The sequence below is a fragment of the Gymnoscopelus braueri genome (genome assembly GCF_963280865.1).
Source record: "Gymnoscopelus braueri genome assembly, chromosome: 15".
Classification (NCBI taxonomy): Eukaryota; Metazoa; Chordata; class Actinopteri; order Myctophiformes; family Myctophidae; genus Gymnoscopelus; species Gymnoscopelus braueri.
Window position 1 is genome coordinate 51,113,587 of NC_137620.1, and position 20,823 is coordinate 51,134,409.

Consider the following 20,823-nt stretch of genomic DNA (forward strand, 5'->3'; position numbering starts at 1 on the left):
GCATCAATGCATCTTGGTCCATTCTATTCACTGTGTAAACCATAGAGTTAAAGATAATAGAGAGGGCACCAGATATCCCCTCCCATCCACTTGCATTGAGTTGCTCACCCAATGCATGAGGCCAAATCACCCCTTCTTCTGGTTGTTAATGTGATGGGCGGGGCCTATTTGGGGCTTCTGCACGTCACCTCTGTGATGCGTTTTGCGTCACCTCTGTGATGCGTTTTGCGTCACCTCTGTGATGTGTTTTAAGTCACCTCTGTGATGCGTTTTGCGTCACCTCTGTGATGCGTTTTGCGTCACCTCTGTGATGCGTTTTGCGTCACCTCTGTGATGTGTTTTAAGTCACCTCTGTGATGCGTTTTGCGTCACCTCTGTGATGCGTTTTGCGTCACCTCTGTGATGCGTTTTGCGTCACCTCAGTGATGCGTTTTGCGTCACCTCAGTGATGCGTTTTGCGTCACCTCTGTGATGCGTTTTGCGTCACCTCGGTGACGCGTTTGAGTGGTGAGTCGAGCCCGTTGGTCAAAACCGTTTTCACTCGTTCATGTACACTGGCCCCAGGCCGTTTAAAGCTGCAGTAGGCCTACCTATGAATGGCCAGCATGTCCAATGCGCTTCAATGCAACCTCTAGGTTCTGGGGGCTTGTTATACAGTATACCAAGTTGGGAAACACACACACACACACACACACACACACACACACACACACACACACACACACACACACACACACACACACACACACACACACTGTACATGTGTGTGATATATGATACATCTAGTCTTTGAATGTGGAATGCACTATACACAATACACACAATACACACACACACACACACACACACACACACACACACACACACACACACACACACACACACACACACACACACACACACACACACACACACACAGAGGTCAGGTGTACTTATGTGTTATCTGATATCCTGAGAATTCATCTGTCTTTCTTTACTGACATACAAACACACACACACACACACACACACACACACACGTGTGTACACACATGCGCAATGTGTGTTTGTGTGTGCGCACGCAAGCACACGCACACACACACACACACACACACACACACACACACACACACACACACACACATGCGCATGTGTGTTTATGTGTGCGCACGCAAGCCCACACACACACACACACACACACGCACGTGGTCTGAAAAGTTCATATCTTCTGGCTAGGAAGGGTTTTTCCTGATCTAACATAGGCTACACACATGTGGTGGAAAAAGTACTCAAATTCTTTACTTAAGTAAAAGTAAATAAAATAAATACTTGAGTAAAAGTACTTAAGTATTGGCATCAAAATTTACTTAAAAGTATAGCCTACCAAAAGTAAATAACAAAAAAATATTAGTGAGCTTGTAGATCGGCTCTTTTCATAAAATAGGGCTGAAGTGGTTAATGTATGTTTTATAATATCATAATGTATATCTGATAAAGTAACTAGTAACTAGTTAAGGGGTCAAGCTGTTGATTAGAGGTTTTTTTCTGTGACGGGTGCTCTCGGGCTATGGTGTCTGTCGTCGTGGTTGCGTTCCCATAGCCCGGAAGGACGGTGGGGGGAGTGGTGTCGTTATAAATGTTTGTTGCACCTGTTGTTCTGGTTGAGTCACACTGGCAGCAAAAAACACTTTTATTTATATTAGTCTGTTTGTCCACAACAGAATTAAATAGTTGTTTATATGCAGTCTGGACAATAAAAGCCACATAGAAACTGTTTGATGTAAATCATATCATATTTAAATCACGTTCCTGAACCTTTATTCACACACAAAACTAATTGAAAGTGTATAATTGATAGAAAAAGGTCATTTTTAAAGTTTAAAGTATTCCTTTACAACGAGGACGTCCCATCTCCAACACAGAAGGAATCCTGATGCTCAGAGTTTATGGACATAAAGCTGATCATAACAACATGAATAACATGGATTTATATGAAACAAAGTGTTGACGGAGATAAAGAATCCAAGCTGTCTGTACGGCTGACATATTGGTGAGTTTATTTATCATCATTTTAATGGTTTTAAGTCCCCCCCCCCCCCCCCCCCTTGTTTCTAAAGCTCACAATATGTCGTGAGCTTGTAGATCTGCTATTTTTTTAATAGTTTCTTGGGTCCCAGGGAGAGATGCACATTCCTCTGTTTGGGTCTGGATATCAAATGTTTTAGGAAACGTTGGTTTCATTCAATCTGATGGACAGTGGTTCAACCTTTTCAGACGGCAAACCCCCAAAATATTCATATTTGAACTGGGGACCCCCCAAAATAATCATATTTGAACTGGGGACCCCCCAAAATAATCATATTTGAACTGGGGACCCCCCAAAATAATGAAGGAGTTGAGGCATTACATTTAGTTTGACTCGGTTCCACAATGCGAGGCGTTGTGAGCTTGTAGATCAACTATCTTTGTTTGCGTCTTTCTTATATTATTTGACAATTTGGACAATATTTGGTCGTTTTTTATGTATAGTTTGTATCATGTATGGACCCCCCTGGGGTCCCGACCCACAGGTTGAGAACCATTGACTTATATGAGGGTCAAAGTGGGTGCCGTGACACCCTATGGGTGCTGTGACGATATCACATCAGTTTAACCCCTTAGACCCTGTAGACTTAGTAAAAATGTAGATTTTGCGGGTTCAGACTTTATGGACCTATATTGTATAAGTATTTTAATATTACATTATATTATAATAATTTAATATTGTATAATATCTATATATTTTAGTGTATGTGGACCGGTGGTAAGATATTACTTTTATTTACATCTTGCCATCCAGTGTTGCCATGTCTGCTTATTATGGGGACTTGTCTCTTGTACATTTTGGTAGTTGTTTCTAGTTGTTTTATTTTTGTTTCCTAATGTTGTTTCAACCAGTGGTTCTAAACATCTTCATGTCAGGGACCCCCAGGGACCCCCACGTTTACAATGCCAGGGACCCCCACGTTTACAATGCCAGGGACCCCCACGTTTACAATGCCAGGGACCCCCCACATTTACAATGCCAGGCTACGTCATACATACAGTGGTGGGAAAAGTACTCACATTTTCTACTTAAGTAAAAGTATCAATACGTTAATGTAGAAATACTCTGTTTCAAGTAAAAGGCCTGTATTCAAAATGTTACTTGAGTAAAAGTACAAAAGTATTGGCATCAAAATATACTTAAAGTACAAAAAGTAAAAGTACTAAAATGTTTGAAAATAGCAGATCTACAACAAGCCTATTGTGAGCTTGTAGATCTGCTATTTTCAAAGAGCCTATATATATAAAACAAGGCTTAATTAATGTTAATGTATGTTTTTATATGTTTGGAATCATTGTTGAAACCCACACTGGAAAAATATTTTCATTTCCATACTGAGTGATTCTCAACCTAAAAAACGACAGATTTTTATGAAACAAAGACTTCTGTCCTCTGTAGTCATTTAACACATTAGAAGACCTGGAAAGCATCTCTGTCATTTTAGATGTTAGCGTAGGCTATTAAAAAATAGAGAGAGAGAGAGAGAGAGAGAGAGAGAGAGAGAGAGAGAGAGAGAGAGAGAGAGAGAGAGAGAGAGAGAGAGATTTTATTTATAGTATTCTGTGTGGTTGTGATTTTGATAGTTTACATTTAATAAATGTATTTTAATAAAATTCATAATCTATCATTAAATATTCTTTAATGTTCACAGAACAATCAGGGTCAAAGTTCACAGCCGTTCTACTGAGTCACAGACAGGAAATTACTGTGTGTGTGTGTGTGTGTGTGTGTGTGTGTGTGTGTGTGTGTGTGTGTCTTAACTTGAACGAACGCACTACAGGGAAATTCCAAAGCTCTCTCTGTCTCACACACACACACACACACACACACACACGCCAACAATAACATTATGTTGAAACCAAAGCATATTTCTGTATGTTGTGCTTAATATGTGCAAGGGGGGTGTGTGTGTGCGTGTGTGTGTGTGTGTGTGATAATCATGTAGATTTGAAGAACATCTGTCGAACACATGTTACGAGAGAGAGAGAGAGAGAGAGAGAGCGACAGATAATGAGTGAGACTGAGAGTGGCGTTTGGAGAGAGTTAGCGTGAGATAGAAAAGCATATGTGTGTGTGTGTGTGTGTGTGTGTGTGTGTGTGTGTGTGTGTGTGTGTGTGTGTGTGTGTGTGTGTGTGTGTGTGTGTGTGTGTGTGTGTGTGTGTGTGTGTGTGTGTGTGCTTGCACGACGTGCGTGTTTGTGTATGTGTGCGACTCGTGTGTACGTGTGTGTGTGTGTGTGTGTTTGTGTGTGTGCGACTCATGTGTGTGTGCGACGTGCGCGTGCGTGCATGCATGTGTGTGTGTGTGTGTGTGTGCAGCGTGCTCGTGTGAGTGCGTACGTGTGTGTGTGCGTGTGTGTGTGTGTGTGTGTGCGTGCGTCATAAAGCTAACAGTTAGCATAGCTCAGGTCACATGTTAAAGTCTATTCAGTGTAAACTCAGTTTCAACTTGGAGCAGACAGAAGTTCCAGGTTGGGGGGAGGAACCTTCCCTCCTGGTGGGGGGAGGAACCTTCCCTCCTGGTGGGGGGAGGAACCTTCCCTCCTGGTGGGGGAGGAACCTTCCCTCCTGGTGGGGGAGGAACCTTCCCTCCTGGTGGGGGGAGGAACCTTCCCTCCTGGTGGGGGAGGAACCTTCCCTCCTGGTGGGGGAGGAACCTTCCCTCCTGGTGGGTGAAGGAACCTTCCCTCCTGGTGGGTGAAGGAACCTTCCCTCCTGGTGGGGGAGGAACCTTCCCTCCTGGTGGGGGGAGGAACCTTCCCTCCTGGTGGGGGAGGAACCTTCCCTCCTGGTGGGGGAGGAACCTTCCCTCCTGGTGGGGGGAGGAACCTTCCCTCCTGGTGGGGGGAGGAACCTTCCCTCCTGGTGGGTTCGCTAAAAAATATATGGCTGCCAACAGCCACGGCCAAAATGCACCAGAGCAGTGATGGAGGAAGTACTCTCACATTCAAGTAAAAGTATCCGTCCAATTCCTAATGTGTGTTAGATATACACAAATCCACAAAGCGCTGCACTGTAGGGGGCGCAATCATTGCTGCGGTGTCAGTCAGCTGCTGTTGCGGTTCTGTCCGTCTGTTGACGTTAGCAGAGCAGCCATAAACTACTGGCACCTGACGGAGGTGGTTCGTCCCCATTTGCTGTACATTTTTGTAAAGTTAGTGTTAGTAAAAGTTAGTAAAAAGCAGGTAAAAGAGTAACGTGAACAGTCAGGGACTGCAGCTGACTGACACCGCAGCAATGGTTGCCTACAGGGCAGCGCTCCGTGGATTTGTGTATAGCCTGTTTGATAGAGATGAATGAGGCCGATTCTATAGAACTCTATGATTCAACCAGTGGCGGCCTTAGTTACGTTTCACTTGAAATGGGCCCCGCCCCCCGGGGGGCCTCCGCCGGAAGCTCCTCCCCCTTAACCCCTCAGTCACTGGTCCATCAAATGCTCGTCTCACACCTGCATTATTTTGCGTGGAGATACGTATCGTATGAGCAGAACCGTTCCCTCCAGCACCTATTTCAGAGCAGCATTTGTTGCTGGCAGCAAGGCAGCACGACAGACAGTGAAATGTTGTCATATTTAAACTGAGTAGGCTACTCTTCTCTAGTCTATCTCTATCCCTTTATCTCTCTATCCCTCTATCTCTGTCTCTATCTCTATCTCTCAGCTTGTATGAACAGAATAATGTCATAGACAAGGGGAAGTGGTGATGATTATGTTTCATTCTAAATGATAGAATGTATCTTTAGAGTGTAGCTTGTTGGAACGTCAGGCTCCGTCACAGCCCTTCTGTGTGTTTTGACGTGTTCATGGACTGGTCTCTTTGTCCATGTGTTTAATAACAGAAGAGCAGGAGTAGCTTTATCATATTCTAACAAAACCGTTGGTTTATTTGTGCATGTCAGAAACAGTCTGGTATCATGTGGTTGTAAACAAGATGTAGATCAGATTAAGTCAGGGCTAATCTAAACGAATCACCTGATTATTTTAGAAAGAAAGTGACTCATGTAAGGGAGACTGGTGCGCAGCGTGACAACTTAGATAGATGGAACAACAAGATGAAAACGTACCTGAGAACGATGATAATGACAATGATAATGAATCGAACCGAAAACCCCTTCCACCCTTTGTGATGAGCTGGGGTGTGGGAGTCTCCAGGAGGGCCTTATCTGAGGATCTGAGGCTGCGTACAGGCCTGTAGGGTTCCAGCATGCCGGAAATATAACGGGGGGGACCTGTCCATTCACATGCCTTAAAGGTCATAAGTAAAATCTTAAAATATATTCTAAAATTAACGGGTAACTAATGAAGAGCAGCTAAAATGGGGGAGATATGGTCACGTTTCTTGGAGTTTGTTAAAAGTCTTGCCGCTGAGTTCTGTACTAATTGGAGACAATGTCATTGACGGTGGGCTACAATACACATATTCAAACATAATACCGTAGTCTTTCGTCTTGTCTCCTTGCTTTCCGTGGTCATAATTGTACGATACATGAGAACCTAATAAAGGTAACTTTGTTGGTCTGGTGGAGCTGCATGCCGAGCAAAATGAGTCAACGGTCAAGCAAGAAAAAAAAGAGAGATTTCTGACAATAGAGAAACAGCTGTCCATGGTGCAAATTGCCTAATTCATTTAGTTAGGAAATACACCAAACTAAATGGGTGTATTTAGTTGCCGGGGTCTGTCTGTCTGTCTGTCTGTCTGTCTGTCTGTCTGTCTGTCTGTCTGTCTGTCTGTCTGTCTGTCTGTCTGTCTCTCCAGGTGGTCTTGGTTTCTGTGTAATGGAGGGAAAACCCCAAAGGATTGTGGGTCGTGACTGGATCACTGAAACTGTGTGTGTGTGTGTGTGTGTGTGTGTGTGTGTGTGTGTGTGTGTGTGTGTGTGTGTGTGTGTGTGTGTGTGTGTGTGTGTGTGTGTGTGTGTGTGTGTGTGTGTGTGTGTGTGTGTGTGTGTGTGTGTGTGTAATCCTCAAGGTATGTTCTGAATTATAGAGGACTTCAAAAGTTATGACACACACACACACACACACACACACACACACACACACACACACACACACACACTTAAAATGATGTTTATAGTGCAGTTTTTTGTTCTAATACTAACACAAACACACAGAATTGGCGGAACTGAAAACAGACTCTCTGTCGCTCTCACTCACTCACTCACTCACTCACTCACTCACTCACACACACACACACACACACACACACACACACACACACACACACACACACACACACACACACACACACACACACACACACACACACACACACACACACACACACACACACACACACACACACACACACACACACACACACACACACACACACACACAATGATTCTCTCTTTGTCTCTCCAGTAACAGTGAGGTCATATATAAGGAATCCTCTCTCTCTCTCTCTCTCTCTCTCTCTCTCTCTCTCTGTGTGTGGGTGACATCATTGCATTCCATAGGATGACAGACAGAAAGGTCTGACTCACTAATAACTAAACTGTGTGTGTGTGTGTGTGTGTGTGTGTGTGTGTGTGTGTGTGTGTGTGTGTGTTTACTGACCTCTTGGGGTTACATGTCAAGGGTTAACAGTGGTCACCAGCAGCTGTGGAGAAATCTCTGCTTTTTACGTCTGTCTGTCTGTCTGTCTTGGATGTGTTGGATGTGCTGGATGTGTTGGATGTGTAGGATGCAGCTCAAAGTGAACTTTCCTCAGGTATCTAGTTTGTCTCCGTACGACCTTCCTATCCCGTGTTATTACAGACAAACGGGCGACAATGGACAAAACTCAATTGAAAACAGGCCAAAGTGTCCGTTTTGAAGATGTTTTTTCCATTATCTCTGGAACAGAAGGTCTAATCTGTTCAGTTCAAAGCTTGTTGGATGTGTGACTTTGAGGACTTTAAGCACATGATTAAGAACATAATGACACCTTTTGGGGTTTATTGGGGGCATTTGTAACACTGTAAATATAAGTCATATCTCAAATAAAAGCACATCACTAAGTAATATGTATTTTTTATAATTTAACATTTTTACTTAAAAATGTACAATGATTTTGTATTTTTATTCGAATTCTAATTATTATTATTATTATATATATTTTTAATGTATGTCTATTTTTTTATTTAAATATATTTTTACTTTGAAATGTAGTGACATTTAGTGAAATATGTTCATTTACTAACATAAAAGTATGTAATCCCAGACACAAAATCTGCTTGCCTTGAAAACGCATTGTTTCAATTGACCCCGATCACTGTGCTATAATTGCCCCCGATGGGGCAACCTCTAGAAACACCTATACTAGCATAGGCTGCTGACGTTAATTTGTGACCAATAACATAGAGATACAATTAATCTAAGTTTAAATCAGCTGACATCTTATCTTTAGACAGCAGAAGGAAAATACTGTACACTCAAACATTTATGTTTACACCTCAAAATCTGTTTTAGTGTAAAACTTCTGCTGAGATGAAATGATCATTCTATCCTTCCATAGGCAGAGAGAGGACCCTACTGAGCATGTGCAGGAGAAGTCTCACCCCTCTGGCTTATTTCTGATTAGAATTATTGAGTGTGTGTGTTACCTTTGACCCCTGTTACCTTTGACCCCTGTAACATTTGACCCCAGTCTCCTGGGTCATGTTTTAATGTACACATGAGAGAGTGACATCAGGACTTCTGTTCTCTATTGTCATTTATCGTACTTTCTGTGAGCGACGCTTAACTTCCACAATGTATGAGCTTGCAGATCTGCTATTTTCAAATAGCTGATGCATATATAGGTTTAAAGTGCTCATGCGGCCTAGCTATAGTTGTTTCTTTTGGACTTAGACCTGGTGGCTTATTTCTCTCACAGAATCTGGCATTCATGTTATTAATAAAGTTTCTGATCAATCAAGTGGATAATCAAACCATAATGTCTCTGGTTTATGGAACATTTATAATATTACATTAGAAGAGAATGCAGGCAGGATTATCAACAATCTGTCTGTCTGTCTGTCTGTCTGTCTGTCTGTCTGTCTGTCATGTTGGTAGATATTATGAGCGTCATATCAAGCTAACATATAACGATGCTGCCCCCTTGTGGTAAAGAGCACAGCATGCATACATAATGCTTCAGCTTGTCAGGGAGTGATTCTGAAATGTTTTTATGTATTTATTTAAATTAACATGTATTTATATACATTTATATAAATGTATATGTATTTATATGAATTAATATGTATTTATATGAATTAATATGTATTTATATGAATTAATATGTATTTATATAAATTAATATGTATTTATATAAATTCATATTTATTTATATACGTTAACTATAAGCTTGTAGATCGGCTGTTTTCAGTCTTAAACAGCCGATCTACAAGCTTGTAGATCAGCTGTATTAGATGCATTATTATTAGATCTACAAGCTTGTAGATCGGCTGTATTAGATGTATTATTATTAGATCTACAAGCTTGTAGATCAGCTGTATTAGATGCATTATTATTAGATCTACAAGCTTGTAGATCGGCTGTATTAGATGCATTATTAGATCTACAAGCTTGTAGATCAGCTGTATTAGATGCATTATTAGATCTACAAGCTTGTAGATCAGCTGTATTAGATGTATTATTATTAGATCTACAAGCTTGTAGATCGGCTGTATTAGATGTATTATTATTAGATCTACTAGCTTGTAGACGTGTCAGAATTGTGGTTAAAGGTTCCTCAAAGAATGTTAGGTTCTCTAGAACCTCATGAGGAACATGAAGAACCTTAAATAATAAAATGATTCTTTAGTAGCTGATGGTTCTTCATAGAACCATAAAGGCTTTTAAAGAAACATTATTTTTGGGTGTAAAGTTGGTTGTAGTGGAATGGTAGCCTGGCATTGTCCAGACTGATGACGTGGATTCACTCTCACGTTCCTCCCCGGTATTAGTCTGGACTTCAGCCAATAGGGAGCGAGTATGAGAAATGAGAAAATGATCGGGCCAATCAGTGACTGCGTTTCAACTGCTGTCCGTGCAACAGTGAAAAGCATTTTAAAAAATCTGATTTTTTTTCTGAAGTTTCAGTAACTGGATAATGTGTGTACCGTCTATCAACAGTTAATATAATGAGTAAATAATAATATACAGTATCTACTGTTTATACAGTTTATAACTATTACAACAGTTAATATAATGAGTAAAAAATAATATACAGTCTAGCTACTATACCAGTGTTGCTCCCTAACTATAAACTAACTAACTATAAACTAACTAAATAACTAACTGACTATAAAATAACTAACTATTAACTAACTGACTGTAATCACTTTGCATTCTGTAGTCAAAGGTCTTTGTCGCCCTCATGTGGACAAAATGAGTAAATATAAGTGGAAGTCTCTATTTATAAAACATTAAAATAAGATGAACGCATCATGACACCAGTTTATACATGAATAAATCTACAAGCTCACAATGAGATGCATTGTGAGCTTGTAGATCGGCTATTTTCGGCACTAGACACCGTCGTAGAACCACAGAGTTAGAGTATTTAAGAATGAAAACGGTTGTGTTTTGAAAAAAGACCGGAAGCGCTCACGTGGCGTTCTGTGTGACGCATGACACTCGGTGTTTGGGAAATGTAGTCCTTTATAATGTAGTTCTTCTAGCTATCCATGATGTACGGGAAATGTAGTTCCCCAAATGTAGTCCTCATAGCTACCCAAGGCGTAGTGTAGTATGGGAAATGTAGTAGTCGATTGTAGTTCTTCTAGCCACCCGCGGTGGATGGAACATGTAGTTCATAAATGTAGTTCTCATGCAGCGTTACGTTCTACGTTTGACATGACAACGTGTGTCTGTTTATTTATGTAGCTAGCGGCTAGCTAGCAGCTAGCTGCTTTATGCAGCAACAAACTATTAACCAATGAGTGGAGGAGGAATTAACGATACAAATCATCATCTTATTATGATGATGCTCTTTATAAAATGATTCAATGGATAAATATCCATAAACAGTGTTTGTTGAGTCACTGCGTCATAGTTATAAATAATATACCTAGAGGAGACGAGAGTAGAGTTTGTCCACTAGAGGGCGACACAGTCCATAGAATAGAACTAGAGGCATCCTGACCTCTGCTTTTTATTACATTCTATTGTTTCAGGATGACAACATGTGTCATGATCAGTGGTGGAAAGTAAAGAAGTACATTTACTCAAGTACTGTACTTAAGTACAATGTTGAGGTACTTTTACTCTACTGGAGTATTTCCAATTGTCTATACTTTTACTTCTACTCCACTACATCTCAGAGGCAAATATTATACTTTTACTCCACTACAATTATTTGAAAACTTTAGTTACTAGTTACTTTGTAGATATAAATCATTACATTATAAAACATACTTTTACCACTTTAGCTCTATTTTATACCTAGGCTATTTGTAAATAGCAGATCTACAACCTCACAACGCAACGCAATGCGACGCGATTGATAGATCTGCTATTTTCAAACATTTTAGTACTTTCACTTTTGGTACTTTAAGTACATTTTTATACCAATACTTTTGTACTTTTACTTGTTTTTGTATTTCTATATCACAGTATTGATACTTTTACTTAAGTAAAACATTGGAGTACTTTTTCCACCACTGCACTTCAGTCTGCACTTTATCTTCCTCCTCCCCCATGACCATATATGGAGTGTCCAGAGGTGTGTCAGATATGGAACATTAGAGAGGAAATGAAAGTACAGTAACAACCATTTTGTGACTGAACAACTACACACCACTACACAACACAACACAATACTACACAACACTGTGGACTCTACATTATCAACACAATCTTCAGGTTCATGTGAGGTAAGAGGTTTTATATTATTATTAAATATAAAAACTTGATCCAAACAAATACTTTTTCCTACTGATGTTCTGTCTGTCTGTCTGTCTGTCTGTCTGTCTGTCTGTCTGTCACTCACTCACTCACTCACTCACTCACTCACTCACTCACTCACTCTCTCTCACACACACACACACACACACACACACACACACACACACACACACACACACACAGTCTCTCTCTCGGTCTGTCTCTCGGTCTCTCTCTCTCTCTCTCTCTCTCTCGGTCTCTCTCTCTCTCTCTCTCTCTCTCTCTCTCTCTCTCTCTCGGCGTCTCTCTCTCTCTCTCTCTCTCTCTCTCTCTCTCTCTCTCTCTCTCTCTCTCTCTCTCGGTCTCTCTCTCTCTCTCTCTCTCTCTCTCTCTCTCTCTCTCTCTCTCTCTCTCTCTCTCTCTCTCTCTCTCTCTCTCTCAGGGTGCAGACATAGTGGGTGAATTGACAGAGTGAGTGTCTATCTGTTCTAAATGCTCTTTCTATGCTTTTATGTCTGTCTGTTTGTTTGGTTCTGTGTTGATGTTTGTTTGTTTGTTTGTGTTTAAAGTGGTGTTGACGTCATGGCTTTACTCTAACAAGGAAACATGACTTACAGATCTGTGTAGAGGAGTCTCTCTAGTGTTAAATCTGCTGTCAGGATGAATGTTGATGTTGTTGTTCTTTAGATGAAGGTGAACAAAGCAAACACCAGTGTGTAAAGTAACTAAGTACTAAGTACAAATACTCTTATTGAAAACGGGATAGTAGTGAAAGGGACGACGGTGAAGGTAACGCCCCTCCTGACGTCATGGAGTAAAGTTTTACTATCAAACGTTCTATTCCTCCATAATTCATAAATGATGAGCTGATAAAGACAGAGTTGACCAGCTCAACCATTAAAAGATGCCTTCAGGTTGTAAATCACCTGATTTGAAGCATGTTGTCTCTCACAGCAGAATATATAAACCTACATAATAATAATATAATATATAAACCTACATAATAATAATATAATATATAAACCTACATAATAATAATATAATATATAAACCTACATAATAATAATATAATATATAAACCTACATAATAATAATATAATATATAAACCTACATAATAATAATATAATATATAAACCTACATAATAATAATATAATACATAAACCTACATAATAATAATATAATATATAAACCTACATAATAATAATATAATATATAAACCTACATAATAATAATATAATATATAAACCTACATAATAATAATATAATATATAAACCTACATAATAATAATATAATATATAAACCTACATAATAATAATATAATATATAAACCTACATAATAATAATATAATATATAAACCTACATAATAATAATATAATATATAAACCTACATTATAATAATATAATATATAAACCTACATAATAATAATATAATATATAAACCTACATAATAATAATATAATATATAAACCTACATAATAATAATATAATATATAAACCTACATAATAATGATATAATATATAAACCTACATAATAATGATATAATATATAAACCTACATAATAATGATATAATATATAAACCTACATAATAATAATATAATATATAAACCTACATAACAATAATATAATATATAAACCTACATAATAATAATATAATATATAAACCTACATAATAATAATATAATATATAAACCTACATAATAATATTATAATATATAAACCTACATAATAATATTATAATATATAAACCTACATAATAATATAATATATAAACCTACATAATAATAATATAATATATAAACCTACATAATAATAATATAATATATAAACCTACATAATAATAATATAATATATAAACCTACATAATAATAATATAATATATAAACCTACATAATAATAATATAATATATAAACCTACATAATAATATTATAATATATAAAACGACATAATAATATAATATATAAACCTACATAATAATATAATATATAAACCGACATAATAATATTATAATATATAAACCTACATAATAATATAATATATAAACCTACATAATAATAATATAATATATAAACCTACATAATAATATAATATAATATATAAACCTACATAATAATAATATAATATATAAACCTACATAATAATAATATAATATATAAACCTACATAATAATAATATAATATATAAACCTACATAATAATAATATAATATATAAACCTACATAATAATAATATAATATATAAACCTACATAATAATAATATAATATATAAACCTACATAATAATAATATAATATATAAACCTACATAATAATAATATAATATATAAACCTACATAATAATAATATAATATATAAACCTACATAATAATAATATAATATATAAACCTACATTATAATAATATAATCTATAAACCTACATAATAATGATATAATATATAAACCTACATAATAATGATATAATATATAAACCTACATAATAATGATATAATATATAAACCTACATAATAATAATATAATATATAAACCTACATAATAATAATATAATATATAAACCTACATAATAATAATATAATATATAAACCTACATAATAATGATATAATATATAAACCTACATAATAATGATATAATATATAAACCTACATAATAATGATATAATATATAAACCTACATAATAATGATATAATATATAAACCTACATAACAATAATATAATATATAAACCTACATAATAATAATATAATATATAAACCTACATAATAATAATATAATATATAAACCTACATAATAATAATATAATATATAAACCTACATAATAATATTATAATATATAAACCTACATAATAATATAATATATAAACCTACATAATAATAATATAATATATAAACCTACATAATAATAATATAATATATAAACCTACATAATAATAATATAATATATAAACCTACATAATAATATTATAATATATAAAACGACATAATAATATAATATATAAACCTACATAATAATAATATAATATATAAACCTACATAATAATATTATAATATATAAACCGACATAATAATATAATATATAAACCTACATAATAATAATATAATATATAAACCTACATAATAATAATATAATATATAAACCTACATAATAATATAATATATAAACCTACATAATAATAATATAATATATAAACCAACATAATAATAATATAATATATAAACCTACATAATAATAATATAATATATAAACCGACATAATAATAATATAATATATAAACCTACATAATAATAATATAATATATAAACCTACATAATAATATAATATATAAACCTACATAATAATAATATAATATATAAACCTACATAATAAAAATATAATATATAAACCTACATAATAATAATATAATATATAAACCTACGTAATAATAATATAATATATAAACCTACATAATAATAATATAATATATAAACCTACATAATAATAATATAATATATAAACCTACATAATAATAATATAATATATAAACCGACATAATAATAATAATATAATATATAAACCTACATAATAATAATATAATATATAAACCTACATAATAATAATATAATATATAAACCTACGTAATAATAATATAATATATAAACCTACATAATAATAATAATATAATATATAAACCGACATAATAATAATATAATATATAAACCGACATAATAATAATATAATATATAAACCGACATAATAATAATATAATATTTAACCCTACATAATAATAATAATATAATATATAAACCTACATAATAATAATATAATATATAAACCTACATAATAATAATATAATATATAAACCTACATAATAATAATATAATATATTAACCTACATAATAATAATATAATATATCAACCTACATAATAATAATATAATATATAAACCTACATAATAATAATATAATATATAAACCTACATAATAATATAATATATAAACCTACATAATAATAATATAATATATAAACCTACATAATAATAATATAATATATAAACCTACATAATAAAAATATTATATATATACCTACATAATAAAAATATTATATATAAACCTACATAATAATAATATAATATATAAACCTACATAATAATAATATAATATATAAACCTACATAATGATAATATAATATATAAACCTACATAATAATAATATAATATATAAACCTACATGATAATAATATAATATATAAACCTACATAATAATAATATAATATATAAACCTACATAATAATAATATAATATATAAACCTACATAATAATATAATATATAAACCTACATAATAATATAATATATAAACCTACATAATAATAATATAATCTATAAACCTACATAATAATGATATAATATATAAACCTACATAATAATAATATAATATATAAACCTACATAATAATAATATAATATATAAACCGACATAATAATAATAATATAATATTTAACCCTACATAATAATAATAATATAATATATAAACCTACATAATAATAATATAATATATAAACCTACATAATAGTAATATAATATATAAACCTACATAATAATAATATAATATATAAACCTACATAATAATAATATAATATATAAACCTACATAATAATAATAATATAATATATAAACATACATAATAATAATATAATATATAAACATACATAATAATAATATGATATATAAACCTACATAATAATAATATAATATATAAACCTACATAATAATAATAATATAATATATAAACCTACATAATAATAATAATATAATATATAAACCTACATAATAATAATATAATATATAAACCTACATAATAATAATATAATATATAAACCTACATAATAATAATATAATATATAAACCTACATAATAATAATATAATATATAAACCTACATAATAATAATATATCATATATATAGCTGTGGGGAGGAGAAAGCTGTGGAGAGGAGAAAGCTGTGGGGAGCAGTGGCGTCCCCAGGATTTACATTAGAGCAGGCGAGATCTCCCCCACCCTCTATTATCCCCAATATAAAAAAAAAGAAATTTCAACTCAATTGAAAACCGGCGAAAGTGTCCGTTTTCAAGATGTTTTGGCCATTATCTCTGGAACAGAAGGTCCAATCTGTTCAAAGCTTGTTGGATGCGTGACTTTGAGGACATTAAGCACGCAACCTTTTCGGGTTATATGTTTTGTTTTAGGGGAGGCGAGATCTTAGTTGGGCAGGCGACCGCCTGCCCTGCCTCTGCAGTGGGTACGCCACTGGTGGGGAGGAGAAAGATGTGGGGAGGAGAAAGCTGTGGGGAGGAGAAAGATGTGGGGAGGAGAAAGATATGGGGAGGAGAAAGATGTGGGGAGGAGAAAGATGTGGGGAGGAGAAAGATGTGGGGGCAAAACAGTTAATAATAAAGATGTGGAGGATACTGGGGGTCTTAAAGGGTTAATAAAGATGTGGAGGATACTGGGGTCTTAAAGGGTTAATAAAGATGTGGAGGATACTGGGGTCTTAAAGGGTTAATAAAGATGTGGAGGATACTGGGGTCTTAAAGGGTTAATAAAGATGTGGAGGATACTGGGGTCTTAAAGGGTTAATAAAGATGTGGAGGATACTGGGGTCTTAAAGGGTAAATAAAGATGTGGAGGATACTGGGGTCTTAAAGGGTTAATAAAGATGTGGAGGATACTGGGGTCTTAAAGGGTTAATAAAGATGTGGAGGATACTGGGGAGGCAGATGAAGCTGAAGAGGAAATGAGAAAAGTGTGAAGGTGGAGGTGATGGAGGTGTGGTTAAGGTGATGGAGGTGTGGTTAAGGTGATGGAGGTGTGGTTAAGGTGATGGAGGTGTGGTTAAGGTGATGGAGGTGTGGTTAATGTTGAACTTGAGGACGACATGAGTGCCAAACAGGACAATAGTCCTACTGTCAGTCAAGTGGAGGTGGGAGGGGCTAATGCAGATGAGGAGAGGAGGGGTAAAGGCGGCGGGGCAAAAAAGAAAGGCAAAAGGATCAAACGGGGCAAAAGTTACAGAGGAAAAAGGAAATCTCAATTCAGAAGATGATAATGATGTTTGGGAGAGTGATGAAGCATGTAAAAAAAAAAGAGAGACAAATGTCTATGGAGTGTCAGAGATGAAACAGTTCTTACGGAAAACAAAAAACATGAGAATGGTCAAAGATAAACATACTTCATAGAAAGAATACTTGCCAGAAAGAGAGGTTTTTGTGAACTCTGCCAGAATAAACATGAAGTTAACAGGAAGAGGGTGTTTTACCAAGCAAGAGATTTTCAGGTTAAAAAACAATGTGCAGAGGGTTGATGCAGAGTTGGAAATGATGATGATGGTGATGCCTTTGGGTTCCTTTGCTGTGCTGAGTCCTCTTTTTCACTTAGTTTTGTCTTTAATGGACATGAAGATGTGTCTTTCTGTTGAACTGTCGCCATATAAAGAGGCTTTTTCTAAAGCATGGACTGGACAATGATAGAGTCTGTTATGTCTCTATACTTGTTCTGACTGGACAATGATAGAGTCTGTTATGTCTCTATACTGGTTCTGACTGGACAATGATAGTCTGTTATGTCTCTATACTGGTTCTAACTGGACAATGATAGAGTCTGTTATGTCTCTATACTGGTTCTGACTGGACAATGATAGAGTCTGTTATGTCTCTATACTGGTTCTGACTGGACAATGATAGAGTCTGTTATGTCTCTATACTGGTTCTGACTGGACAATGATAGAGTCTGTTATGTCTCTATACTGGTTCAGGGGTCATTGCAGTAGAACTGTTGGATGTAGCAGGTCAAAGCTGGGTGGATGTACGAGCAGTAGCTGATCTGCTGGGGCTGATAACAGTTACTGTGTGGATGTTTTTCATCAGAGACAATGGTTTGAAACCACAGATGAGGAGAATCTTGCTGTGTTGTGCTGTGCTGTGCTGTGCTGTGCTGTGCTGTGCTGTGCTGTGCTGTGCTGTGCTGTTTCTAGAATGTGGGAGGATTGATCTGATTTAATTGTGAGATTTAAAATATCTTGTTGTTTTTAAGGAAAAGTACCTGGAGCATTTTTATATTACTGTACTTTATGTGAGAATATTATATGAACATATTGTATAGTGTGTGAAAACACAGCTGTTGTTAAAAGTCAAACGTCTCTATCTCTCTCTCTCTCTCTCTCTCTCTGTGTGTGTGTGTGTGTGTGTGTGTGTGTGTGTGTGTGTGTGTGTGTGTGTGTGTGTGTGTGTGTGTGTGTGTGTGTGTGTGTGTGTGTGTGTGTGTGTGTGTGTGTGTGTGTGTGCAACCACAGCAGAACATAAGATCTTTCTAACAGATTGTGTCTCTGATATCATTCTATAAGTTTATCTCCATATTTCATCTTTTTATTAGTGTGGTTGCCCTAACCAACCAGACTTTTGTTCTAGTGAAAAGAAAAGCCGTTTTATTTTGGCACGCTACTCCTCCCACAGTTTATTTTTCCTAATTTAGTGCCATATGTCAAAATGACCGGTGTCACCGGGAATCGTGCGCTTGTATTTTGCTAAGAGATTGCTTACATAGTTTAATTGATATTGATTTATTACTGCATTAAATTTCCCCATCCACTTTAATGGGAAAATGAAAAAACTCCCATTCAAGTATTTTTTTCTCAGAAACCGTAAGGGCTAGAGTTACAAGATTTGGAGGAAAAAAATAATTACACCAGTCGGCCTCATGGTGGCGCTGTAACAGCCCACTTTACGTTCTGGCCTATAACTCTTGAACCGTAGGTTGTAAAATACAAATCTTTTTTCCCTAGATTCCTTGGGTCATGACGCATTTGCGCCAGGATAGATTTTCTGCCATTTTGAATTTTCTTCAAAACACACTTTTAGCTCCTCCTCCCACATATTTTGTCCAAATCTCACACGTGATCTCTGGGCCCATGCGATAAACATGTCCAAACGGCATTTTGATAGTCCTTACCGTTCGTCCGTAAATGGCTTCCAAAGTTAGTGGGAGGGGCCCGTTTTACCAAAAATGCCAGAAATCACGAACGAAACGTCCGGTCAATCCCAAATTTGAATCACATGTCGAGGGTGGTTTACTCAACGAATCCCCAAAAGCATTTCCACTTTGACCCATAGGGGGCGCCACAAATGCACAAAACGTAACCGTTTGATGCAAAAACATGATTTTTGAGTGGATCAATCCTCTCAAAATGAAATAAAAGCGATATCAGGAGAGACGTGACAATACGATTGGCCCGTTACATTAGTGGGAGGGGCCTATTTATTTAGTGGGACGGGCCTATTTCCTAAAATCAAAACGGCACGTATCACGAAGGCAGGATCCGATCGGCACCCGATTCGAATGGCACGTCGCGCGGCCTCCGACGGTATTCCTACCGGCGTATCCCTCGAGTCCCGGCGGCCGCGACCCGCGACCGGCGTCGGCGCAACCACACTTTCTAGGACTAGAACTTTTTCGCGTCTAGTTAAGAAATCTAGCGTCTAGTTAAGAAATGCTTTATTTTATACTCTCATCAACATGTCAGGGTCTCTGTTATACCACGTGTTGTGAACTTGCAGATCTGATATTTTCAGAAATGGTCTAGAGTCACCTCAGCTAACCTAACCTCTCTCTCTGTGTGTGTGTGTGTGTGTGTGTGTGTGTGTGTGTGTGTGTGTGTGTGTGTGTGTGTGTGTGTGTGTGTGTGTGTGTGTGTGTGTGTGTGTGTGTGTGTGTGTGTGCGCGTGCTTGTGTGTCTTAGGTCTGTCAGTATCATTTCCTCTCTTTAAAGTTTCAACACATCTGAGTCAGTGTTGTCATGGTGATTTAGTTAGTGGTGGGACGCTGTTTTAAAGACGTAACGCCCTCGTGGCTTAACACCTACACTACAGACTTAACACCTACACTA